Source organism: Ascaphus truei, chromosome 3 (assembly GCF_040206685.1).
Source record: "Ascaphus truei isolate aAscTru1 chromosome 3, aAscTru1.hap1, whole genome shotgun sequence".
Lineage (NCBI taxonomy): Eukaryota > Metazoa > Chordata > Amphibia > Anura > Ascaphidae > Ascaphus > Ascaphus truei.
In genome coordinates this window covers 396,277,416-396,304,587 of record NC_134485.1, presented here as the reverse complement: position 1 = coordinate 396,304,587, position 27,172 = coordinate 396,277,416, and the positions used below count along the sequence as shown (strand labels likewise).

The following is a 27,172-nucleotide window of genomic DNA, read 5'->3' as shown; positions in this document are numbered from 1 at the left end:
AAATGCATTTCTTTACATTTCTTTGCTTTAGCCTTATTGGCAATAGAGAGCCACATGGAAAATGTGACATGGTTTCCTTAGGAAAGTTGTGTTAAATACATCAAACAATAAAAAAAAGGTTTGTTACAGTACATTTGATGTAGATGTTAAATAACTAAATGGTCACTCACTGCATGGCATTATTACTGTGTGCTTTATCTGATCAACACGCTGTATGTATGTGTGTGTATCTATATATATATATATATATATATCACATGTACCCCCACCCTCTAGGAGATACGTGTTGCGGCTACAGGTGTTGGTGGTACGCATACCTGTGAGGGTCCAGGAGAGCTGAGTTGTCTGCGATGGGGAGGAGACCAGGACAGGCTTCTGATGACCTCTGACATTCTCTCACGTGTTCAGTGCCTCCAGCTTCATTAGGCTCTAAGTATCTTAGAGGCAGTCCCCTCAAAAGCACACTCATATTCACCATGCTCACAGACTAAATCCAAGCAGGTGTAAAATAGGGCTTTATTGGCAGTCACTGCAGTTGATGGGAATACAGCGGTTGCAGGAACTCAGAGGATCCCAGGCCTCTGGATGGTGCTGGCTCTCCATATATATATATGAAAATCATATTTCCCCCCTCCCCCCAATCGCAGATAGCGTGTAGGTGAGGGGATCTTACCCAGTGTGGTGCTTTACCTGTTAGGCTCACAGGAGGCCTAAGCCTCCGCCACAGAAAGCCTGGGGCACGTATAACAATATATATAACCTCATACTTGGTGCAGCGCCTCCACCTGCGATGGCTCCCAGGGGGAGGGGGAGATCGTGGTGTAGCCTTGTGTGTGTAATGTGCCAATAAAGTTTTTTCAACTTACCCGGAAGTGGTCTGGATGCTTGTCACTTGCTGTGGCGCCAGATCTTCTTTCTTTCCATTCGACTCCTTAGAAGGCTGCACGTGGGATAACGGAGAGCAGAGGAGAGCAGGACCCAGATCGGAGAGCTTCAATAGGTAAGGAGTTTCCCTTCCAGCCCCGATCTTCCTAGAGGTCCTTCACTGCATCCTCCTTCCCTATCCATTAATGACTGCTTTGACACCTACGGGTGCGTTTACCATTCCAGGCCGAAGGACAGCATTTTTTTCTTCTCAATCCTGGTGCAGACCCTGTGCCCTCCCTTTTTGCATTAGGGAGGATGTTCCTCCACCCCTCCTTGGGAGAGAAGCGTGTGTGTTAGCTGTAGCATATATTATTAGAGGTGTTGGCTCTATGTGCACAATCATTTCATCAGTGGTCAGACTGGGATCTGGGTTCAGCCATATCTAGACTGAGCCTTGATCCAGACCATTTTCTGTGCACATCTACACATACAGAGCACACTTTATTTAGTTTACCAACTGTGCAACACTATGCACAATAGGCCAGTTACTATATCTGGGAGGAGATCACCCAATTTATACTAGTGGTACCCTGTTTTATATCTAGGGGCCACCCTATACTGACCACAGGTTTGAGGTAGACTTAAAGCATAGCTGCTGTTTCTTAGCCTTTATTTATATCCCTACCACTTACTGAGCAGGGATAGTGTTTAGGCTACCTTCACTGTTACATCCGACCGGTTTTAATTCGCTGTCATATTGGCTCACCTCTTAGTCACCATTAGCTGACTCTACAGCGTTCTATTTTATTTGAGTAATCACTCCTAATAAAGTGTTTTAATATATACAATCTTCACCAAGCATACACTTTCATTTCACCTTACCTGTGACTCAAAGTGACTGAATGCTCTCCTTGGGGTTCTGTTTCTTGTTGTTGCTCCCTCACAGGCATGCATGCACCAAGACATCAGTAGTAGCAGCAACATGTTTCCATGAGAGTACAGCTACCCCTACGCTGAATGCTGCAGGACACCGCTCGGCATCATCTGAGACAGTCGCCCATCGCTGACACAGGTAAAAGACCGCATGCCACACGCATTGGCTAAAGGCCTACACACACCTACAGCATGGAAGAACTCAGATCCTCACCAGACATCACGCAGGAGAGTGACTACTCAGACACAGAGACCGCTGCGCAACTGCAACAGGCGCAGGCAGACGCAAGGCCTAAATGGACAGTCACACTGACACAAAAGGCCCGCGAAAAATATAAGACTGACACTGAAGCGCACCGCGCTAAACTAGAGTTGGCCTGTGAAATAACCACACTGGGAATACGCAATGTTACTAGCGTTGGCAACTATGCGCAACAGCTCGAGCAGGCAATAACGCAACTAAGGACCGACCACTCGTGTTACCAAGAGCTGTCAGAGGCATACATTACTTACCTGACCAGGTCCAACACCCGCGAAAGCCTGCAAGAAAGAGACTTACAGAGTAACATTGACCTGACACGAGACAGCCGCGTGCGAACCACTATCACGGAGGCTGAGAGTAGGAGAAAAGATCTTTTGCTGGAAACCGCATAACAGCGCTCAAGCACATCCAGGCATTCATCAAGGTCAGCAAGGCCAGCGCAATCTAACGCGTCCAGCGCAAGCGCAAACGCTACCAAGGCGCGAGCCACTGCAGAGGCCGCACGTGCCAGGGCCGAGTATGGTCGGAGAGAGGCAGCCGTAAGGGCAGAAAGGGCGTGCATAGAAGAAGAGGAGCAGACAGCCGCCACTACCGCCGCCACCACTGCCGCAGCCACTACGCGTAGGAAAGCCGAATTTGATGACTACTCTGCCTTCTCCTGCTTTTGAACCCTGGCTTACGGACATCACTACGCTGCACCCTCGTCAACGTCCCTTGCTGTTGCTGCCGCTCTGAGTCCTGCGCAAACCCATCGCTCTGACGTACCACCTTTAAATGACTTTTGACATTGACGAAGCAGCGCATGAGTCAGACATTTAAAGATGGCGTCAGAGGGCGTGGCGCCCCTTTTCAGTTGGTGCCCCGGGCAAGTGCCCGGGCAGGCCCCTTCCCCCCTTATTCCAGCCCTGCATGCAGTGTATCCCCAAGATTAACCTAAATTGTGAGTCTCAGATGTGCATTTTTATATCAAACAACTCTTTGATTGATGCAGAGTTGCAGATCAGAAGATAACCTGTCCTGACTGTCATCTGTCACCCTCCCCTGGCTACTTTTTACAACCTGAGGTCTGGAAGAGGACAATCACTTTTGAATGCCATCAAAGTTAATAAAATACTTAAATCAATGCGGTTCAGCTCTGGAGACCCCCTGCTACAATACTGTATTAATAAAATAAAAGCCCACGATCGCCAGTTAGAGGCGCGCAGGTAGAGTGACTGATTCAGTCTCTTACTGCGCGTCTCTTACAGACAGGTGAAGCCAGGTAGGATTCACACAGCGCGAGTCCCATTAAACCGCAGGGACCCCCGCTGTGTTAATCCGAGGGGCCGTTAGTCTGGCCGCGGGAATCTCGCAGCACGGGAGAGGATGAAGTGCAGAATCCGCAAGGCAAGCGGTTCAAAACCGGCAGTTCCACCTGTGCCATATTAATGATTCACAGACTGATAAGTGACACTACTAAGGGTTGTACAAAACCAATAATACACCCACATTGTACTGCCCCTTAGGTGAACTTTAGAATTCGGTCCTAACAAACTTTTACAAGCGTCTCTAAAGTTGTAGCGCACAAGATAAGCATGATCAACTTTTGCAACCGCAACAATACATTTATGTTTATGGAGTATCTCAGCAAATCCTTAGTGCCATTAAACATAGAGGGTTGTTTATAAACCGGATATATCCTTTTTGTTTTATTACCTATCCCTGCAAGTAAAAGCCATGTGAAACATTCATGTTTTATGGTGTACACTCCCTCACTGATCAGAGGAGTTGAGAACACTTAACCCATTCCTGGACACAGTGTTTTAAATGTAACCTCTCCACTGCCAGATCATCGCACAAGTATACAAATGTGGATTTTGGTTTTCTACACAGCCTTCTGCATGTTCTGAAGACTCGTTCATCTGTCTCTCACTAATTGGATAGCTGTCTCAGTTAACAGCCTCGTAGATTTCAACAGACACTCTATAATTATTTGTTTATTATTCACTGATGTAAAATTATTAAATGAAAAAAAAAATAATCATTGGTGTTGTATAACACTCAACCAACCCTAACTTGGGGGCCGCACGCCTCTCTCTCAGCACAGCTGCAGAAGCTTTTCTACTATTGCAGCAGATGCCTCTTAAGCCCAAAAGTCCACAGGGGTCCCTAGGCTACGGCCCCAGTGCGCGGCCCCCCGAGCAACGGAGCGCCTCACGGCGCTCTCCCCCTCCAGCCAAGCGATCTGATGAACTTCAGATCCCTCGCGACTGGGGGGCGCCCTCATTGGCGCCGTGACGTGGCCATTGCTCGGACGCCGCAAAATTCTTGTCTTTTGGCAAAGGCAGTCGCGCGTCGAGCAGGAAGCTACTAGGGCCGGCCCCATAGAGGGCCGTAGCTTGTGTGTGCCGTGCACACCGTCGCCTGCACGCAGCCACCGGGGATGAAGCCTTAGGCCTCGGCCATGTTAACCGCTTGCAGGCGGAAGCGTGCTGAGGCGCGCTCCCGCTCAGCACTGAGCCCCTACAGCCGCAATTAGAGCGGCATTAGTAGGGGCTCGCCTACGCTTCCGCAAGCGCGCGGAAGCGTATGTCTTGGGGGAATTTAAAATTCCCCCGCTTGCCGGCGCGACAGGCCGGTCACGTGAGCGGTTCGCCCAATGAGGGCGAACCAGCTCCGTGACGTCACTGGCCCGCCCCCGGCCAGGTACGCGCCCGCCCCCGTCCCGCCCCCCTGACGGCCCGCTGACGGCGCGTGCGGTAAGCAAACGCAAGGCCAAGGAAAGCACCCGCTTTCCCTGAGCCTCAGCGCACCTCAGCGAGCAAGCAGGGAGCATGGACTCAGCCTTAGGCCGCGATTATAGTGCCGGCGGATGTCACATCAAAAACAAAATCTTTTGTCGTGCCAGGATACAGTTGCTCGGTCGTGCCTCCGCGCGGTCGCACACATGTGCACTTTCGACAGAATGCAGGTATTTGTTTTGGCGGCACAAGCCACCGTGAGCACCATAAATCGCGGACTTACTCCTGTCCCAGCTGCTACCACTGCCACTTCTGCTCCTGTCCCAGCTGCTACCACTGCCACTTCTGCTCCTGTCCCAGCTGCTACCACTGCCACTTCTGCTCCTGTCCCAGCTGCTACCACTGCCACTTCTGCTCCTGTCCCAGCTGCTACCACTGCCACTTCTGCTCCTGTCCCAGCTGAGGATGAGGGAGTTGAGAGGGAGGATGCGGGGGGAGAGGAGGATGGGGTTCAGAGGGAAAAAAGGAAAAGGGGGAGAGAGGATGGAGAGGGCGTTGGGGTGAAAGGATAGAGAGGGAGTGGGGGTGGAGAGAGGATGGAGAGGGAGTGGAGGTGGAGACAGGAGGGAGTGGAGGGAGGAGGATGGAGGGGGAGTTGGGGGGAGAGAGGCAGTGGGGTGGGGAGAGAGGATAGAGAGGCAGTGGGGTGGGGGAAAGAGAGGATGGAGAGGGAGTGGGGGAAAGAGAGGATGGAGAGGGAGTGGGGGAAAGAGAGGATGGAGAGGGAGTGGGGGAAAGAGAGGATGGAGAGGGAGTGGGGGAAAGAGGATGGAGAGGTAGTGGGGGAAAGAGAGGATGGAGAGGTTGTGGGGTGGGGGAAAGAGAGGATGGAGAGGGAGTGGGGGAAAGAGAGGATGGAGAGGGAGTGGGGGAAAGAGAGGATGAGAGGGAGTGGGGGAAAGAGGATGGAGAGGGAGTGGAGAAAAGAGAGGATCGAGAGGGAGTTGGGGAAAGAGGATGGAGAGGGAGTTGGGGAAAGAGAGGATGGAGAGGGAGTGGGGGAAAGAGGATGGAGAGGTAGTGGGGGAAAGAGAGGATGGAGAGGTAGTGGGGTGGGGGAAAGAGAGGATGGAGAGGGAGTGGGGGAAAGAGAGGATGGAGAGGGAGTGGGGGAAAGAGAGGATGGAGAGGGAGTGGGGGAAAGAGAGGATGGAGAGGGAGTGGCGGAAAGAGAGGATGGAGAGGGAATGGGGGAAAGAGGATGGAGAGGGAGTGGGGGAAAGAGGATGGAGAGGTAATGGGGTGGGGGAAAGAGAGGATGGAGAGGGAGTGGGGGAAAGAGAGGATGGAGAGGGAGTGGGGGAAAGAGGATGGAGAGGTAGTGGGGGAAAGAGAGGATGGAGAGGGCATGGGGGAAGGAGAGGATGGAGAGGGAGTGGGGGAAGAGGATGGAGAGGGAGTGTCGGAAGAGAGGATGAAGAGGGAGTGGGTGGGAGAGAGGAGGGATTGGGGAGGAGAGAGGATGGAGAGGGAATGGGGGGAGAGAGGATGGAGAGGTAGTGGGGGTGGAGAGAGATTATGGAGAGGCAGTGGGGGTGGGGAGAGGATGGAAAGGGAGTGGAGGGGCAAGATAGGATGTGGAGGGAATAGAGGATGGAGAGGGACTGGGGAAGAGAGGATGGAGAGGGAGTGGGTGGGAGAGAGGAGGGATTGGGGGGAGAGGATGGAGAGGGAATAGAGGGAGAGGATGGAGAGGAGTGGAGGGAGAGAGGCTGGAGGGTTAGTGGGGGGGAGAGAGGATGGAGTGGGGGGGAAGAGGTGGAGAGTCAGTGTGGGTAGGGAGAGAGGAGGGAGTGGGGGTGGGAGAGAGGAGGGAGTGGGGGTGGGAGAGAGGAGGAGGTGGGGGTAGGAGAGATGATGTAGAGGGAGTGGGTGTGGGGGAGAGGATGGAGAGGGAGTGGGAGTGGGAGAGAGGAGGGGTGGGGGTGGGGAGAGAGGACGGAGTGGGGATGGGGATGGAGTGGGGGTGGGGAGAGTATGGAGGGGGATGTGGGGGGGATAGGATAGAGTGGGGGGAGAGGGAGGATGGAGGGTGAGAGGGGGAGAGAGAGGATAGGGGAGGAGAATGGGCGGAAAGGGAGAAGAGAGGATGGGGGAAGGCGGGAGAGGGAGGAGAGAGGATGGGGAGAGGGAGGGAGAGGGAGGATGGGTGGATAGGATGGATGGAGAGGGAGGATGGGGTGAGAGAGGAAAAAAGGAAAAGGGGGAGAGAGGATGGAGAGGGAGTTGGGAGAGTGGATGGAGAGGGAGTTGGGGAGAGAGGATGGAGAGGGAGTTGGGGTGAGAGGATGGAGTGGAGATGGAGGGAAGGTGGTGGGGAGAGAGGATGAGGGTGGAGAGGGAGTAAGGGGGAGAGGATGGAGAGGGAGTGTGGGGGAGAGGATGGAGAGGGAGTGGGGGGGGGAGAGGATAGAGAGGGAGTGGGGGGTAGAGGATGAAGAGGGAGTGGGGGAGAGAGGATGGAGAAGTAGTGGGGGTGGTGAGAGGATGCAGATGGAGTAGCGAAGGGAGAGAGGATGGAGAGGGAGTGGGGGGGAGAGGGAGGATGGGTGGAGGGAGGATGGGGGAGAGGGAGAGGAGAGGGAGGATGGGGGGAGAGGGAGAGGAGAGGGATGATGGGAGAAGAGGGAAAAAACTAAAAAAGGTTGGGGCGCAGTTTGATTTCTTCTCCGAATCGCCTCGCCAGAAAAAGTTGGCAAGAAGGTGGGGAGAAGTGACAAGACGACATTTAGAAAAATAATGCATTTTTCCTGCATCAGATTGATGCCGGGAGACTCCAGAGCTGATATCCATTAATATCAGCACCGGAGACCCCCGGCATGAATCGGATGCATTAAAAAGGCATTTTTTGCAAGTTCTAAGGCAATGAAGGGGTTAACCACCAGTGCCATGCTTATTGTGGGTAGAGGTGGTGGATGAAGGTGGTATTTGGCCCTTGGTGGTTGTTTAGGCCTTGTGAGGGGCTTGTGGGTGGACTTAACCTTTTCATTACCTTAGCGGTTAATACCGCTAAAGTAATGAAGGGTTTAACCCCTCCCGCTATCCACCCGGTAGGCCTAAACACCCATCCTTGGGGCTAATACCCCCTTCACCCACCACCGCTACCCACAATACAAAGAAATACACACGACAGCCCTACTAGCCACCTCCTAGGATACCAAAAACAATTACAATATTTCATAAACAACAATATACAACCTAACCACCCCCTGTGCCCCACATAAAACCATTATTTATTTTTTTAGACACAGGATTAATATCACAGGCCAGCAGGGGACCCCGGGTGGTCCCCACGAGTGCCTGCGGGCCCAACAGGCCAATGCTAGGCTCCGTGGGCCTCCAGGTGGTCCCCAACGGGACCCCAAGATGCCCGCGGGGACCCCCAGATGCCCACGACACCACCCGTGGACCCCACACCCACGAGGACCACGAAGCCTAGCGGGGATCACTGAGGGGCCCCAGACACCCGTGGGAACCCCCCTGTGGGGCCTGCGGACACCTGTGGAGACAACCCGGGGACCCCCGCCGGCCTGTGGTATTAATCCTGTGTGTAAAAAATTTTTTTTTTATGTTGGGGCACAGGGGGTGGTTTATGTATTGGTGGTTATTACATATGTAACCCTGTGTGGTTTGGGCTATAGGTCTGCCCTCCTCCTGGCAGTAACACCTGCATAAGGGCAGGTTTGCCAGGAGCAATCATGGGTTTTCCCCACTTCATGCAGTGCCGTGAGTCAGTGAAGGCAGTGTCATCAGGCTCTGTGTCCAATTAGAGACATGGGGGTGGTGCCTGCTGGAGCTTGCTTAATGCACTGTCACTTCCAATTTAGTCAATCTGTCCCTACCGTGAGAGGGGCAAGGTTACCCAGACCAAGCTGCCAGGGCTCTGGCAGGCTTGAGGCCTCCCTAAGGGGAGTGAGGGTATACCAATACCTCCTATCCTACCAGAGCATAGGGGAAGAGCTGGAACTCCTCTCGGTGCCCTTAGCTAGGAGCTGGGTTCAGGGATATCCTAAGGGAGACAGCCTGCTGTGTGATCTGTGCTGCTGAATAGAAGAAGAGACCAAATAAAGAAACACTGCACTTTTACCTATACCTCCTGCCTGAGATTGGAGTATATTGGGAGGAGGGGAGCATCATTCTTTTGCAGATACTTCACTCCATACAGCTGGGAGCTGCACGAGATGGAGGCGCTGCACCAGTAAGTGAGATTGAGGCACATCCCCAGAAGCCTGTCCTGTTCATCCCCTAAACCATCATGCGGGAGACTCAGGGCCCCCTGTTGCCAGCGTGTATGCACCACACTGAGTCATGTAGCATGCGCATAACGGGCTGGGGTCACGCATGCACAGAATGGGGGGTTTTGCCGATGTTGCGCATGCGTAGAATGGCGCATTGCCGGTCTGCGCATGTGCACATAACGAAAATCAACAGTTCCGCTTTCTGGCAATTTTCGCTTTGTGGCGGGTCCTTACAACGGAACCCGCCGCATGACTGGGACCCTCCTGTACATATAGTAGTAAAGATGCGCGCAGTCTCAATAGATCCCCTTGATTCACAATAGGTGGTCTCCCTGTGCAGCTTTCACTCTCCCGTGATCAGCGGGGTAGATACGAAACATGCAAACAAAAAGAAAGCGCAAAAAAGGGAAAAACACAATTAATAAAGATAATGACCTTTATAATAAAAATACATACTAAAAATCGTTACATAAAGGGTTCACATGAACTCACACTTCCACAATTGCAGAGCACTATCAAGGATACCCTGAATCAAAGCCTCTAGGTCTAGTGATGTTGAAAAGTCCAGGGATAAGGCTGGATATTACCACAGCTTACATTGATTTCAAACAACGACCGCACCCCATGCAAAGTAAGGGAAAAACACTGCAGTCTCTCGAGCTCCCGTCGTCACGGCCCCTCTCCGCTGCGTGATGACGTCACCTCTATGCATTTCGCGTCATATGACGCTTCTTCAGGAGGTTTGACTAACCACTCCCATAGCTGCTTTAAATAGCAAGACGGACAATTCCTCTGCCAATGGGAGTTGCCATAGGTGTGTTACAAACTTCCAATCAGTGTCTCCCATGGCCTGCAGCCGGACATGTCAATCTTCCGTTTTTGTGACATCACATGCCAGAAGCGTGCATAGACAGACAGGTACCAGGGAACAACCGGAGGAGCAACACCATGCCAATGTGTCAACAGTACCCTCAGTACTAGCAAGAGTACGTTCCAGTCATCCGGGAATCCAAAGGAGGTGAGTAAAGGTCCCAAGGAAGTCCAGGCAGGATGAGAGTACTTGAAAAAATTGAAGAGAAAGGGTGCCAGAAGGTGCAAAAATAAAAAGGCTTTATTTGAAACAAAAGTAAGTGGTAGACATGACAGAAAAGGTCCTCCCACGCGTTTCACGCCAGTGTTGCGCTTTCTCATTGAGTATGGACACACAGGAAATGAGCACATTCATATATGCTAAATAATTAGGTAAATCACCTCAGACAAAGCTGAGTGACGTAACAGTGCTGTCACATTACATTGATTAAATTAAAAACATCACTAAAGCTGAGACTTTTAAAGAAAATTGTATACTGAGAGAGACCATATTATTTGACTTATATGGTCAGTATATATCTTGTACAAATAAATCCATAAGTATTATATACTGTATATGGATTAACGTCAAACCCAAATTAAATGCATCAATATATAATATACTTTAAAAAAATGTTACCAATCATGGATACAAACAAACCGAATAGAGCATGCAGATTCAGTGTGGTTTGGTGGTTTGTCAATGGTGCGGATTGATATATATGTTTCAACATTGGAACAAATGTGTAATAAAAATGAAATACATACAGTATAACTGCAGGCAAGACTAAAGCTATCCAATAGTATAGTCAGTACAAATGGCTGTGACGATACTGTAACTCTTAATGGCCATGTGTATATAGAGTACACCCTGGGGATGGTGATAATAAATGCAAACTGATTGTGAATGCATATATTATATGAAAAACACATGAAATGTGCGTTCATATATGGAGTCTAACAAACTTAAAAGGTTTGCATAAAGACCATCCCCATAAAGGTTACAACCCAACCAATGGCAATATTGTACACATGAGAATCAAAGAGAAGAAATATATAATTCCTGTTGAATAACAAATATGATATAGACAGTTATATTAGATAATCAATGAGCTAAATGGAATACAATATGGGTATCACAATAAGTCACTACACTGGACTTATAATTGACAAATGAAATGGCATATTGCATCAAATCCCAAAGTTTAGACACTGCATCAGAGGAAGTGCCCCAGATCACACTCGGAGTTAAGTCCACAAGGTTGGAGTGTACCCAGAGTGAAGATCCAGAATGCCTCCCTTTGATGCAGTGTATTGGCTCTGTTGCCACCTCTCACAGGAATAGGGATAAATTCCAGCGCTGTACATGTAAATGACCGCAGGGAACCTAGTTGGCATTCTAGGAAATGTTTGGATACTGGATGGTTAGTATCTTTATTGGAAATTAATCTGACGTGTTCCTGTATGCGTATCTTTAATTTACTTGTGGTTAATCCCACGTACTGTTTAATACAGCTACATGTTAAAAGATACACCAAATGGTTCGACTGGCACTCAATAAAGGATTTAATAACATATTTGTGTATTTTATCTTTATTTTCAAAGGTAGTCGTTTTCTGAACATATGAGCAAATATTGCAATGTCCACACTTATATGAACCCTTGAGTAATGGAAAAAATCCCGTATTTTTAGTCGTGCTATTGGTTTGGAACATACTTAGTGAGATACGGTTTCCTATGGTATGGGATCTTGAAAAGACTATTTTGGGATCATTTAGCATATATGAATGTGCTCATTTCCTGTGTGTCTGTACTCGTTGAGAAAGTGCAACACTTGCGTGAAACGCGTGGGAGGACCTTTTCTGTCATGTCTACCACTTACTTTTGTTTCAAATAAAGCCTTTTTATTTTTGCACCTACTGGCACCCTTTCTCTTCAATTTTTTCATTCCGTGACTGTCCTGGATTCGGTTTGAGTGCCCTGATCATCGCTACTACTGCTGCTGTTATCTACCTTGCTGTCGGCGGCACCACAAGAGATGGAGGAGGAGTTGTTCCCTCACCGCGGACGTGCGGTTTACACTTATTGTGGAAGCGGGACCCGCTACAGAGGAAGGCTTTATATCAGGAGATAAGACGGCCTTTTCCTTACCTCCAGCATCCCATACCCGGGTCCCCAACGGAACTCCAGTCCCCTGGGCTGTAGATACTGTCCTCATAGGAGAATGGTCGCAGTACCACTGATATCTCCAGGACAAACACATATCTCCCGACGGACCTCCCGCTGAATCTCCCCCCGATCCAGATACAGTCATTTGATATATCCATAGCGCATTCCGGAGCGCATGACAGGCTAATTTCACATTAAAATAGGTAAAACAGCTTTCAAAAAGCAGTCATTGTCCTCAAAATGTAAATGAGATTTGTAGTTAAACCCACATATTGAATATTCTGTCATCCCAACAGATGACGTTAAAGGCAAAATTAGGTTTTTTTTGTTGCTTTAATTTACATTTTACACTCATGTATAAATATATTAATGACACGTGAATTAGTATTGTCAGTGAACAAGAGCTTTTTTTTCCAAACAAGTATTTGTGTATCTGGACTTTTTTGCCCTTTGCTGAGGTTCTTTGTGAGTAGTCTTGTCTGTCAGGGAGAAGGCAGACACATAGTTGGATGTCCAGCACAGATGTGCTGCTACTCAATTACCAAAAAGGCAGATGATTTGGGCTGCATTTAACCTGAAAATGACACAGGAAGGTTTCTGAGACAATGTGTTGCACACTCCAAAAAGCCCTATGTTTTAAGCAGAAAGGGATCCAAATCAGGAACCGGAGCACAGCCTCACCAATGTGACATGGGACACGAGGAGTATTTATCAAAAATGTATTAAATTAAAAGGACATGAAAACCAGGTCCTGACAAGCACTCTGACATGTTTCGCACACAAGGCGCTTTATCAAATGTTTTAAGCAAACAGTGCAATAACCTATTCATTTGCTAGGCACATAGAGTGAAATCATCCGATTAAAATTGAATAAGTGCTTGGCCAAGAACCATTATTAATAATAATAATAATAATAATAATCTACTTGGGGTCTTAGAAGTTGATAGCCATGAGGTGTAAAAAGGGTATATTTTATGGTGTATTTTTGTGCAGACGACCTTGGATGAGATGGCAACAGCCGTAGGGACATTTTGCTATTTAGTCAAATCAGAAATTTAAATGGTTCTAGTTTTATCTTTATGAATTAACTTCTTCATTAATAGGAAGCACAGTAAGAAAATGCTGTGGCCGAAATAATATTAAGGACATCACTTAATATAAACGTTAAATATCTTGCATGTGTTATATGTATTGTCCGATTAAGTGCGTGTTATTAAGGATCTCAAAATAGCATCTGAACACTTTTGTGACACATCACTAATTACTGAGTTGCTTGTCCCCAGAATACACGTTTTCACATTGTAATGCCACTGCATTTCGCTTACAATATATACTAACATATTATGTTTTTCCTACTTGAAGAAATTTGACCAGGGGACCAGGTTCGAATCCAGTAAAAAAAAAATGGGGTAGCAGATATTTGCATTGATAAAAGGTTTAGGTATCTAGACAAATCTGGTGGTGTGTTACAGAATACTCCGTGAGAAAGTGCTTCAGACTTCTACGGGTTGTTATATAGTAATATAACAATCACACATTACATTGCAAGCAATACATAATAATATTGCAGAATATCGGGATGAATATTCTGCCATCCCAACAGATGGCAGAATAAGGACAACATTAGAGATAGAATAACATTTCTGTATAGGCTTATTCCGGGATTAAGGGTTACTTTTGGGGAATCTACCACCCACCCATTAATTATGTTCTGTTGCTTTTTTTTTACATTTTACACTCATATATTTAAATATAAAAATACCAAGTGAATTAGTATTGGCCTGTACCTTGGGAAGCAAGGGTCCCCAGACCTGAAATGAATGCGGTGCAGCTCCGGAGACCCCTTGATTCAATCCTATGTAATAAAAAATAAAAGTCTCCGGAGCAGACTTGCGTTAATTTAAAGTCCGGGGACCCCCTGCTTCTCAAGGTACAGACCCAGTGTGGGGTGCTTTAACAGGAGAGGAAATGTATATTTCAGCAGCACAATGACCCAAAACAGAAAGTCAAAGCCACACTGGAGTGGTTGAACAAGAAGAGAATGAATGTTCTTGATTGGCCCAGTCAAAGTCCTGACTTGAATATAATCAAACATTTATAGCAAGACTTGAAGATTGCAGTCCATCGACGATCCCCAACAAGCGTAATCAATTTTCCCGTGAAAAATGGGCAAAAATGTCACCATCCTACTGTGCAAAATTAGCAGAGAACTACTGTATCCAAAAAGACGCATAGCAGTAATTACTGGAAAAGGTACTTCTACCAAGTATTCACTTTGTTCCCTTTGCTGACATTTAACCTCCTCCTCATATCACAGTGTTCAGTTTATCTGCTACAGATTTGTAGCTTTGAATAACAATAGTTATTTTCAAAAAATGCGCATAAATTATTTGTAATTCAACAATTTGTGTGATTATTGGTAGGGGTGAATACAGTACTTCTACGAGCCACAGTATTTATAGGATCATCATAGGCTTTTGAACCGTGGTAGCATGGCTGTTAATTTGTAAACACCTTTTTTTAGTGACAGACTATGCATGAACTGATCTAAGCAAGACCAGTCATTGATGCCACCTAATCTTTCTTGAAACAATGATGGTACTAAGCAGTAGTATTGCATTATATTGCAACATTTTCATTGCAGTGTTTTTGTGAGGGACTACACAAGTATCATGGTCATTCATTATCATTTACATAGTGGTAGTAGTGTTCCCACTTCCTAGCAGTGTAATTAACTGAATACATGCACATGGGATAGAATATAATGGTGGCTTTACTTCTTACTCTGGAGGGTGGATAATTCAACCCTACACCATGGAGACTGTCCACGCACGAACTGATCTGTTTTGCCAAAGAAATGCTCAGCCATAAAACCCAACAAGAAGATGGTGAAAATCTGTGTGCTGGGCAGCGTGCTGCTGGCCTTTTTTGGGGTGGTCATAGAAGTGTTGGAGACCGTGTGCAGTCCATTCACAAGGCAAGAGGACAAGGATACTCTTTCCATATACAGTAGGGGACTGCAAAAGTGCCAGCCGCAAAAACGCCATGATGTTCATCACATTACTAAGCTCACCATTCAAAGCAAACAAAGATGCCCAAAGCTACTTCCAAAGTGACAAAAATACACAGTGCAATACCTATACATTCTCTTGAAAAATGGTAATTTAGTTCAACCCATTGGCCAAAGCATCTTAAGCCTGCCGCCACTTCAAGACATGACCGTTATCAGGTCCTAACACTCCCTGAGTTAAAATTCTTATTTACCTCTATAATTACAGGAAGAATGATCGGCATTGGATCTGTCCTAACCCAGCAAGTAGGAAGTAGCTTTGGGCAACCTTGTTTGTTTTTTGTTGTATACATTTAGCCACGCCCACTGGCACTCCTTTTGACACTTATATACATATATATATATTACAACAAGACAAACTGCCTGCAACAGACTAAGCAAATAATGAGTACTTAAATTAGTAATATAATAACCACTGAAGGTGCTAGGGACTAGAAGTAATATAACAACGAAAAGAAAAAGAAAAACGTCCCAACTCAGCACTCAAGTATACTCAGAACAAATATCAAAGAGAATTATGATTTATTTAACAGCATAAATAATCAAACATAAAATACAAAAAATATTAAAACAAACCCTGACATCCTCCTGTGATAGAATATGTATCAGACAGGGGAAATCACCTATGAAGAGGGGGAGGGCAGACAAACGTACAAACAAGTGAAATATATATACCCTAATACTCACCCTTCTCGCCTTGCTGCAGCTGGCCCACGGCGCAAAAATCAGATCCCCTGTGATGTCATGGCGCCAACGGAGGTCCACGCATGCGCATAACATAACTCCCCTGCATGGGAGCCTTGCGCATACGTGCGGCGCATTGAGTCCAGAACTGACTGGCAAAATGACAAGGATGCTCAAGCAACGCTTTGTAGAGCACTAAAGTGTTATTAAAAAAGGTATCGACCCTACTATACTGGTACAGCACTGTGTGCAACACAAACATCCTATAGCGGCAATGAGGGTCATGGGCATAGAAACTGTGCCTTCATTAAGGGGAGCCCTTGATAGGGACACAGCCCTATTGAGGAGGGAAGCCTATTGGATATACCATTTGCGCACTAGTAATGGAGGTGGACAAACAGTTGAATTTAGTGTTTCCTTGACAAGCGATAATCTTGTATTTTCAGTAGTGGACCCCCACCTCTACACCTCCGTCACCTCCTGCTTTCTTGAGATATATGCTGGAAGTCTTCATTTGGATCTGGAATGTATTATGTTAACAGATGGCTCCATTCCCGTGATACTTCTGTTTGTTTGTGGTACAAGTTTTTATGTCAGTATGTCCATGTTTGTCAGTTTATTGTTATTATGGGTTCTATTTATTGCATTATGTGTTCACTGTTATGCACTGTTTCACATTTAACTGTATGATTATGGTATATATGTTATCTTTTTCGCTTTTATGGCTGTTGCACCCTTAATGTTCATCTTTGTTGCCCAAAGGCAGACAGCTTGATGGTGTCTCCCCAAGTGCTGCTCCCCTCTGCACAGGACCAGCGTGCTAAGGATTAACATTTGCTTGTACTTTGTGGAACGTCAACCCCACCCACTGGAATGTTAATGAGCCAAGAGGACACAAAGAACTTTCTGTTCACAGCTGCTTTGAATCTAAACCACCCCGGTGTACATCTGCGTTGCCCCAAGGGCGGACAGCCATTGGCGCAGCCGAAGAGCAGCCAAAGGGTGTGAGCCATTTGCTCCCGTTTGGTGATGTTTCGTAAAACTCACAAGACCTTTATCCTCTGAACCCAATTTTCCAACTCTATCCGTCCGTGATATGTCTGTGAATTGACTGCATAACCCTGTTCTTTTAATGTAACCATGTATTTTTATAACAAAAAAACATAAAATTACAGCGCCATAAAAGTAATAAATGATCAATGATTAAACCTAATCAATAGTTGAGGTGAGGGAATAGCCTCTTTACATAGAATGTGCCAATAGACAAACCATATAAAACAAACATACAAACAACATATAAAACAAGGACAATGGGAATGGAAAGGGAACGGATACACAAGGAAAGAAATGGGGGAAGGGAAAATCAAAAACAATAAAACCTTTAGAAAGTAAAAATAAAAAACACTGGAGCTTCCGAACAGCTATCCACTGGAGCAACCACCTTCCTCGATACTTCTAAAAAACAAAAGGGGACAGCGCGGGCTTCATAATGTAAAATGCAAAAGGTTTTATTGACACAAGCTAAAATCAGGTCACTCACAGCAGATCAGTCGACAAAGCGCATTTCGATATAAACTCCAGTCTCCTGTCATGCCTCTGCCGGTACGGAGCTCTAGTATTGTAGCTGAAGGCGTATGGTAATCTTCCGTGTACACAGCCGGGTACCTCCGATGATGTGCGTCCACACAACGGCCCCCCGGCACAACAGTTACCACACTCTTTGTTCCGCAGCTCCCTTGCGTGATCGCAGATAGACTGTGGAGACAGGTTGCAGGCTCAGCCAAAAAGCGTTTAACCCTTACGCGCTTCGTCGCGAGGGTAATGGCGACTTCTTCAGAGGTTGAGGAATGAGCAAATGCTTATGCCTTAAGTAGTCCAAATAGATTGATTAATAGTCAATTCGATCTCAACCCATAGTGAGTGAGTGTGAGTGACTGTAGGTAAATAGGCTGAGGGTATTAAACAACAAATAAACAGAATAAAATAACATAAAACTGGAATATGAATATAGAAATGGAATGAGACAGGGGGAGATACTGAACCCAGAACATAATATATACACAATGATAAGTATATAATAAACCAAGCAAAATAATATTAACAAAATAAACAACATATAAAATAATAATGACCAATATTAGAGGAGAGAAACACATAATTACACAATAAAAGATCATGTCGACACAATCCTAAATTGAACAAAAATAAATTGTAACATGAATAAAGAACCTGTAAACATAGACTCTTTAACTTCACCAAAATAAATGATTATATAAATATAACAATAAAATGCATATTTAAAAAAACATAAAAAATCCACACAGAGTATCATAACATTTTATTTAAAACTAGCTGAGAGACCCGGCGTTGCCCGGGATGTAAATGCGTAATAGGTAGTATTATTTATAACACGTGGAACAATAGGTGAGTATTTGTTGTAAAGGTTTCGGGGGTGGGAGAAAGGGGAGCGGGGGGGGGAGAAAGGGGAGCGGGGGGGGAGAAAGGGGAGCGGGGGGGGAGAAAGGGGAGCAGGGGGGGGAGAAAGGGGATCGGGGGGGGAGAAAGGGGAGCGGGGGGGGAGAAAGGGGAGCGGGGGGGGGGGGAAAGGGGAGAGGGGGGGGAGAAAGGGGAGCGGGGGGGGGAGAAAGGGGAGCGGGGGGGAGAAAGGGGAGCGGGGGGGGAGAAAGGGGAGCGGGGGGGGAGAAAGGGGAGCGGGGGGGGGAGAAAGGGGAGCGGGGGGGGAGAAAGGGGAGCGGGGGGGGGGGGGAGAAAGGGGAGCGGGGGGGGGAGAAAGGGGAGCGGGGGGGAGAAAGGGGAGCGGGGGGGGGGAGAAAGGGGAGCGGGGGGGGAGAAAGGGGAGGGGGGGGAGAAAGGGGAGCGGGGGGGAAGAAAGGGGAGCGGGGGGGAAGAAAGGGGAGCGGGGGGGAGAAAGGGGAGCGGGGGGGAGAAAGGGGAGCGGGGGGGGAAAGGGGAGTGGGGGGGGGGAAAGGGGAGTGGGGGGGGGGGGAAAGAGGAGTGGGGGGGGGGAAAGGGGAGTGGGGGGGGGTGGAGAGTAGTGGGCATATGTATTGTCATAATTTATGTATGGGCATTTCCCCCCCCTCCTCCGTGCGTCCGTCCCCCTGCTGGTTCGGCTGGTGGCCCCCCCCGTTCCCCGTGACTCCCCCCCCGTTCCCCGTGACTGCCCCCCCCCCGTTCCCTGTGACTCGCGCTCCCCCCCCCCCCGGCGCCCGCTTGGTCCCCCGATGTGCCGTCCTGCTGAGTGAGGCGTGCAGGCGGCTGCAGGAAGCGCCCTGTGTGGGCCTAAGACTCGCGCTCCCCCCCCCCCCCCCCCCGGCGCCCGCTCGATGTGGCTTCTGGCTGAGCGGCGGTAGGAAGCGCCCTGTGTGTGTGGGCCTGAGGCTGAGGCGGGACGCGCAGTGGGCCTGAGGCTGAGGCGGCATGCGCAGTGGGCCTGAGGCTGAGGCGGGACGCGCAGTGACTTACCTGAGCGGGTGGTAGCGCTGGGGAGGTAAGGGAGCGGCTGGGGTAGGAGGGCCGCGCTTCCCGTCCGGAGCCAGTGCAGGACGGCGCACGTGAGGGGGGGGGGGGGCGGACAGAGAGTGTGTGTGTGTATAGAGCTGCTGTGTTGTGTGTGTGTGTGTGTGTATAGAGGTGCTGTGTTGTGTGTGTGTGTGTGTATAGAGCTGCTGTGTTGTGTGAGGGGGGGAGGGGGCGGGGGGAGGGTGTGTGTGTGTGTGTATAGAGCTGCTGTGTTGTGTGTGTGTGTGTGTGTGTGTGTGTGTGTGTGTGTATAGAGCTGCTGTGTTGTGTGTGTGTGTATAGAGCTGCTGTGTTGTGTGTGTGTGTGTGTGTATAGAGCTGCTGTGTTGTGTGTGTGTGTAGAGCTGCTGTGTTGTGTGTGTGTGTGTGTGTGTGTGTGTGTGTGTGTGTGTGTGTGTATAGAGCTGCTGAGTTGTGTGTGTGTGTGTGTGTGTATAGAGCTGCTGTGTTGTGTGTGTGTGTGTGTGGGCTGTCACTCCGCCTCAGGCCAATGAGAGGTGTGCGGGGGCGGGCGACCCAAGGGACCAATGAGATTTCCCCTAGGGACACCGGACATCCAGGCAGGCAAACATACAGTGCTTTCACTAATATAGTATAAGATAATGAAATGGTGCAGTATGTATGATGAATAAGTAATGGTGTCATAATATTATAATATTTATTATAAATAAACATTTAATATGAATGTGATAGTGTAAATATATTGAATAAATAGTGTAGGACTGTAAATTGTGATAGCCGACAAAACATACTGTGGAGGTGAAGATATGTGTTATGATAACTAGAAGTATGTGAAAATTTAAAGTGAAAATTTTAATAAATGTATAGAAAATGTGTAAATAAGTACATAACAAAATATTAATATATTTAATTTATTTAAAATGTGTAGATTACATCATAAATACATACCAATATGAATAAGATAAAATGGATTTCTAGTGAACAAGCACAAGGGTGTAGACTTCAGAGATGACTAAACACTAGAAGAAGGTATATTTTATTTTTCTGATAATTCTTAGTCGGATGAACCAGGTTTGGAAAGGAACAACTTGCATAGAAAAAACTAGACCAGAGTGTTAGTGTCTATGTATTCATTGAACCCCACAGGAGACAGAGTACCCAGCATGTAGATCCAAAAAATCTCACAAAGACAGAGCTTCTTGAATCTATGTCCTCCAAGCAGAGAAGGAGGAATATGTTCCAAACCCATGATAGTGAGAGAGGTTGGCTCCTTAGAATGTACAGAGGAGAAGTGCTTCGATAGACTGTGTGCTTGATTCCCATTAATGATATTACATCTATGTTCTAGGAACCTCGTGCTAATAGCACGAATTGTGCGGCCTACATATTTTTAAATCCATTGGTCCACAAATGCACAATAGAAAATAAGCCATATAATACACCATATAATTCATGGCACCCTATAATTAATCTACTATCTTAAAAATACTAAAAATAATAAAAAAAATACATATAGACATATATGATACATATGTAGCCCTTTTTCTGAAGCTCCCAAAGAGACTACTGGTACTGCACACAACCTGTGGCTCCAGGAGATCTGAGCCTCCGCTAGCTGGGAGCCTGGGGTAACACTTATTAGCGCAGCGCCTCCACTTACCCAGGATCCCCGTTACGTAAGATTCCCCTGGGCAAGAAACATAACAACACATATGCGTGCAACCAGTTTTACTGTATGCAAAAGTAACCTTATACTTTATATTGGCATCAACACATAATACATAACACTTATACTATAACGCTTATACTTATACTCTACACCGCTAACTGGTAATGTCTTTTATAACTGGAGTGGCTCCGCCACGCTCCTACGGAGTATTGTCCTTATAACAGTAGTGGCTCAGCCACGCTCCTAATGAGTATGTCTCTGTTCCTTCACCGCGTGCCCCACACACCGTGTCCTTGTACTAATAGAAAAGATTTCTCCGTGTACTTAGGCCTTTGGCCACTCACTAGTGTCCCCAAAGAGTTACGCCTAAGGCGGGATCAGCGCCTGTTGAGCGGTGTTGGTGCACTTGCTGTAAATACCTTCCGGTCACGGCGGTGACCAGTAACAGCTTCAAAAAGGATCAGACGAATTCACCGCCTGCCTCTGGTGTCGTACTGTTCAGCTGTCTGGTCCCAAACGGCTCGCAACCACCTTGCTCCGCACACTGGTCCCTAACTGCCTACACAGTAAGGGGAACGATCTGTACCACTATGGGCGTCTCTGCAGCACAGCAGCCTACTGTGACTCAGGGATTCTCCTAAGGGCCTTCGGGGTAAAGCTGTCCTATGCAGGCGGGTCACTGACCCCCTGCACTCACACACCCTCCTCCTTTACCTTCCGGATCCCCTCTGCCTAGTGTGGTCTCTCCCCCACACTTCCCTTTCCTCCTCCCGTAATCCCAGCCTTCTGATTGGCTCCTGACATCAGATGACTGTCCCAGAGCTCATGGGAGTTGTAGTTTGCCAACGGAGCCTTCCCCTTATTGGTCCGTCGTTTTGCGCGCTTACACCGCGCCTGCGCGACCTCTCCGCTCTGTCAGTGCCCTCTGAAAAGTTGCGCAACAACATGGCGGCGCCCTATACTGTCGGGCTGCCGCGGAACCTGTACCACTCCCTCCGAGCCCTCACTGCAAACCACCTGAGGTATTTAACACACCCCTACACATACATACCAAAATATATAAATAATTTGCATATACAAATATTTCCCACTTGATCAAGTGTTGCAATTCATAAGTGAAACATATATATATATATATATATATATATATATATATATATATATATATATATACAGAAAATACGATACCGTTGTTGAGACGAAATCAGGCCTCGTTCAGGGTGCTGGCTTCGGAGGGAGGGCGTGCTGCCGTGCGTGCTGCCGTGAGAAACAAAGTATTCAATTTGAATACTGGTTTTCAGGGTAGCAACTGCCCTGTCTCCGAAGCCAGGAGTTGAAGCTGGCTACAGTTTCAATAAACGAAAATTTCGTTTTTTGGAGCTGCAGCAGCGTCACAGGGACCAAGGCAGCCAATGAAATCATTCTTCAGAATGATTTCATGACTGCAACTTGGATACTTACCCTGCCGTGTGTAACCCCGCCCTCTCCCCAACGCTGAAAAGTCTGCTGGGGGATAAACACATGTCGCCCAGCAAACTGCAGCACTGCCTCCCTCCCGCCCTCCCTCCGAGTCCATGCAGCTGACACCCTGAACGAGGCCTCACACGGGCAGCACTCAGTTGTAAGGTCAAAAAAGAGTATATTGTGAAACAAAGACACAGAACTAACGTTTCGGTCCGCCAGAGGGACCTTTGTCAAGGTGGTGCAACTGGATGTTTGATTTAACCCCTTTGGGGCCTAAAGGCTACCAATACATGCATTGACTGATTGACTGCCTCAGATGGTTTAAATTATTTGATACTATAGGGTATAGTAACACATCCTTTTACCCTATGCTATGACATTACATCGCTACATGCTCCACCCAAAAGAATTGTTCCTGCACTACTGCATATATTGTACAGCATGTAGACTGTATATTTTGATGCATTTCTTTTTCAACCATGACATACAGTAAGCAGGCCCATCACATCTCACCCATCCCTTGCATCAACAGGATCACACAGCATATTTCAATGAAAAACTCACTTATTTTTTAGCATATTAAAAGGCTATATTTAAAACTTAACATTTATTAACAGCAATAATGCAGAACCAATTAAATGAATGCATAAGCATAACTAAGTCAAGAACATTCAAATGAAGCAGGCAGGCAAAGAACTGAATTTGGTGCTTATTATAACTGAATGCTATACACCTTTTTTTCCCTCCTACTTCTGACTTCAACTACTTTTCCAGGGTCTTATTCTGCACCTGATTTATTTGCATACATTGTATCCTTGCCTCAGCCGTCCCATCTCTCTAGCGCAGTGCATGGTTAGTGGCAGTAGGTGACGCTGCTGAGCTGGGTGTGGTCGGTGCGGGGTTGAGTGGGTATTCTGCAGCCCGTGCGGAGCTCAGTGCTTGTGCTTGGTAAGTGCTGTAACCCCTATGGGTGTAGTCAGTGCAGGGTTGACGCACAATAGTTTTTTTTCTGCATGTTAGCAGTAAATAGATTATAATGTTAATGGTAGGGTTTTAGAATTGTATAAGGTTATTTATAGGGGTGAACTTGGGGTGTGCATTCTGCATGAGTTTGGCATTCACATCTTATATGTTTATTGTGTTCAATGGGGTCTCTGTAGCAAACAAAACTGCATTGGATGTTCCAAGTTGTTTGTTTATTTTGATATATCTGGTGCAGTTTTATTGAAGCAGAATTACACCACTTGTTCATTAATACTGTACATTCATCCCACAGTTTGTAAGTGCAGAACTGGATAGGCGCAGCACATACATGGGGTGTGGTTTTGGTTGATGTAAAATAGGGTCATGTGCATATAGGTTTGAGACAAACTTAGATATTTAATTTGAGTTTGGAAGTATACATTGTAGTGGTTAATGGTTTAATTTTATGTTGTAAGGATCTATAGGTGCACTTATATGGATTATAAATTGTATGGCGTTTGGGTTTTATTATTGACATTATCATGGCAGGTCAAGGCCACAGTGAGTGAGATGTGGGCTCCACAAAAAATATATTTATGGGCAAATATTCTGATTTGTAAGATAATACTGTATTTAGCCAGCAATGCATTTGCTTTGCTCTGGCAGTGAAAGTGTTGAGTCAGATACACCCGATATTAAAAATGAGTGGGAATTTTGAAATGACCGATATGGGTCAAACCATAGCATCAAACCATGGGGAATTATATCAGGAGCAAGGTTGACAAAACTTACAGAACATAGACAATAATATAGAAATACTAGAAATTGTACTCCAGGTCTAAACAAACTAACCACACTTTGGGTACAAATTGCTGAGACTGGTGTAATGCAACACAAAAAGACCTCTTGCCTAAATGTCTATATTTATATAGTTAAGTGGTATATATTTTAATATACTGTATAATGATACACGAACATTCTCTTAAAAACATGAATATATATATATATATATATATAGCTCGACAAATGATTAAAAAAAAAACGCCACTCGCCCGGATAAAGGCACGTCATGGCAAGGTGACGTTGCGTAACGTCACGTAGCGTACAGTTGTCATGGCAATGCGGCGTCATGTGACGCTGTGCAGCCCTGTCCATGGGAGTTGGAGGGGGAGATACAGGAGAATGCCGGGAGGCGCCGTACCCCGCAGCCGGTAAGGCTCACCTGCGGGTAAAATGCACACGCCTCAGGCGAGTGCATTTTTTGAGCCCTGTGTAAATGTATATATTTTTTCTTTGATATGCGTATATATATATATATATATATATATATATAAATATATAAGAAAAAAAAGCGCCAAATCCTAGTGCATTACTGTGCAAAAATCGATATATTTAATTCCCAAAAATCTCAATAAAAATGAACTCACAAACATAAAACAATTAAAAGCATTGTATGAGTAATACTCATGCTCCTAGGACCAGGAAACGCTGCTTTGCTGTTGAAGTCCCTCCGTGGCTCCACTGGAACAGATAGCTGCCTCCGTTGTTCACTGCCTGCAGGAACTGACGAATCAGGCACTCCACGATGGTCTCTCCCCCGGTGCACACCAACCAGTTGCTTTTTAGTTCCCACCGGGGACGGTTGAAGTCGCGGACCAGCGGATGACGTCACGGGAACCGTTCTTAATACCGGACCGGTATAGATATTCAGCAGTTCAATGGCAAGCGTTGAAAAGTCCACTGCACACCTTCCCTACGCGTTTCATCTGATTAACAGACTTCTTCAGGGGATGGACTTTGGGTGTGTGGTGTCTCATATTATATACCCCCCAAAGTCCAATTAGCTTAATTAGTTGAAAGGCAAAAAACACTGTGTTGGCAATCTAAATTTTAGGTGGAACAGATTAAGTACACATGTGAACACCTAATTTTGCATCCACATCACTGAATACTTGCCAGCACATAGAAATATATATAAAATACTGATGAATACCAGTTGTACTGAAAAATGAATCAATGCTTTTAATTGTTTTATGTTTGTGAGTTCATTTTTATTGAGATTTTTGGGAATTAAATATATCGATTTTTGCACAGTAATGCACTAGGATTTGGCGCTTTTTTTTCTTATATTTTTCTATGCAGGTGGAGAGGGAGGTCGTTGTGCCCTTTTAAGAAGCTGCCGGTTGATCCTAAAAGTGCTTCTGTCACTCCCCAATTATTGGACCTATTTGTTGGACTCTAGAGGACTATCTGCAATTAGCAGACTAAGGCAAAGTTCACAGCACCACACATTTTTTTGTATAATTGTATGTTTTAGTTTTTTTTATATCAGACATTCACAGTGCACTTTTGGTATATGAATTGATTTCACTATTCAGGATTTATTATAGTAGCATTCATTATATTGATTTATTAATAATTTGTTTATCTATTTATGATTTTTATCAGTTAATTCAATTTTATATATCCTATATTTCTGGTTTTCCACACACAAGCGCAGACCCTCATTGTATATATTGTTATATATATATATATATATATATATACATTGTATATATATATATATCAGCGGTGCGCAAACTGGGAGCGCGGGTGGTTGCAGAGGTCCCGCGCTCTTCCCCGAGGCATTTAAGTAAAATGCCGGGGGACCGCTCGAGGCCTCTGTAACCTCTACTTACCGAGGTTCAGTCGGCTTCGGGGCGCGTGACCATGGCAACGCGTGACATGGGGTCATGTGATGTCACAGTTGCCTTGGTGATGTCACAGGACCCCGTGGCATCATTTGACGCAGTGTGTGTTAAGGGGGGGCCTAGTAACGGAGGGAGCAAGGCAGAGGGGCAGCAAAATAAGTTTGCACGCCCCTTGTATATATGATGCTATCTTTTTTAGTCATCTGTCTCTCCCTCTATATATTACAGTACTGTATATATATATATATATATATATAATATATAGAGGGAGAGACAGATGACTAGCAAGATAGCATCATATAGGAGTATACATACATTTGTTCATATAAAAATGTTCATTTGAACTAAAATAAATGTAATTCTGATTTATTCTGGCACTAAAATTGTCATTGCAATTTATCCCTGTAGTAAGTGGATTATGAAGTGCTGGAAATACATCATTAAATCACAGCACCAGTGTGAGTTTTAAACCTGTCACAGCCTTCTGCATCTTCCAACAGGAGGGCATAAAGAAAACATACAGAAACAACAGTAAACAAATTAAAACAACAAGACTAAATAGGGAAGTGCTATCGCAATGTTTGTAATTGGCTCACATAAAAGAGATTAAAAAAAGAAAGGCAAAATAAAGGAGATTTTTAACTAAGAAAGAAAATTGACACAGAAGTGTATTTGCATCAAGCGTATCTCAAAGCCAAATCGCTTCATCCAACCACAAGCAGTATTTGTAAGGAACTTATACCCATCAAGAATCAGGACTCAAAACAGTTGCTTACAAATGGTAAGAGAGTTATGCAACATTTAAATACAAGCCTTATCAGCCAGAGGATTAATATATAACTAACAAAACTTAATAACTCTAATAAAAACTAGGAGTGCTACTTTATATTTGTATTTATTTATGGGGAAAAAATGCATGCAGGCCAAAAGCTTTTGACTATGAAGAAGCCAAACTTTCTGATTGGTTGAAATGTTGGACATTAAAGCTGCAGTTCAGTCTTTTTTTTTTTTTAATTTATTTTTTTACTTC

The 27,172-nt window shown here is 46.0% G+C and overlaps 1 protein-coding gene across 1 annotated transcript in view; it reads left to right on the top strand.

The window, feature by feature from the left end:
• The first annotated feature begins 23,375 nt into the window (after positions 1 to 23,375).
• The window catches only part of PIWIL4 (piwi like RNA-mediated gene silencing 4), a 121,133-nt gene continuing 117,336 nt past the window's right edge, over positions 23,376 to 27,172 (top strand). The window contains exon 1 of the mRNA XM_075592493.1: positions 23,376 to 23,437. The gene's annotated coding sequence lies outside the window, so the exon portion shown is untranslated. The remainder of the gene's footprint in view (positions 23,438 to 27,172) is intronic.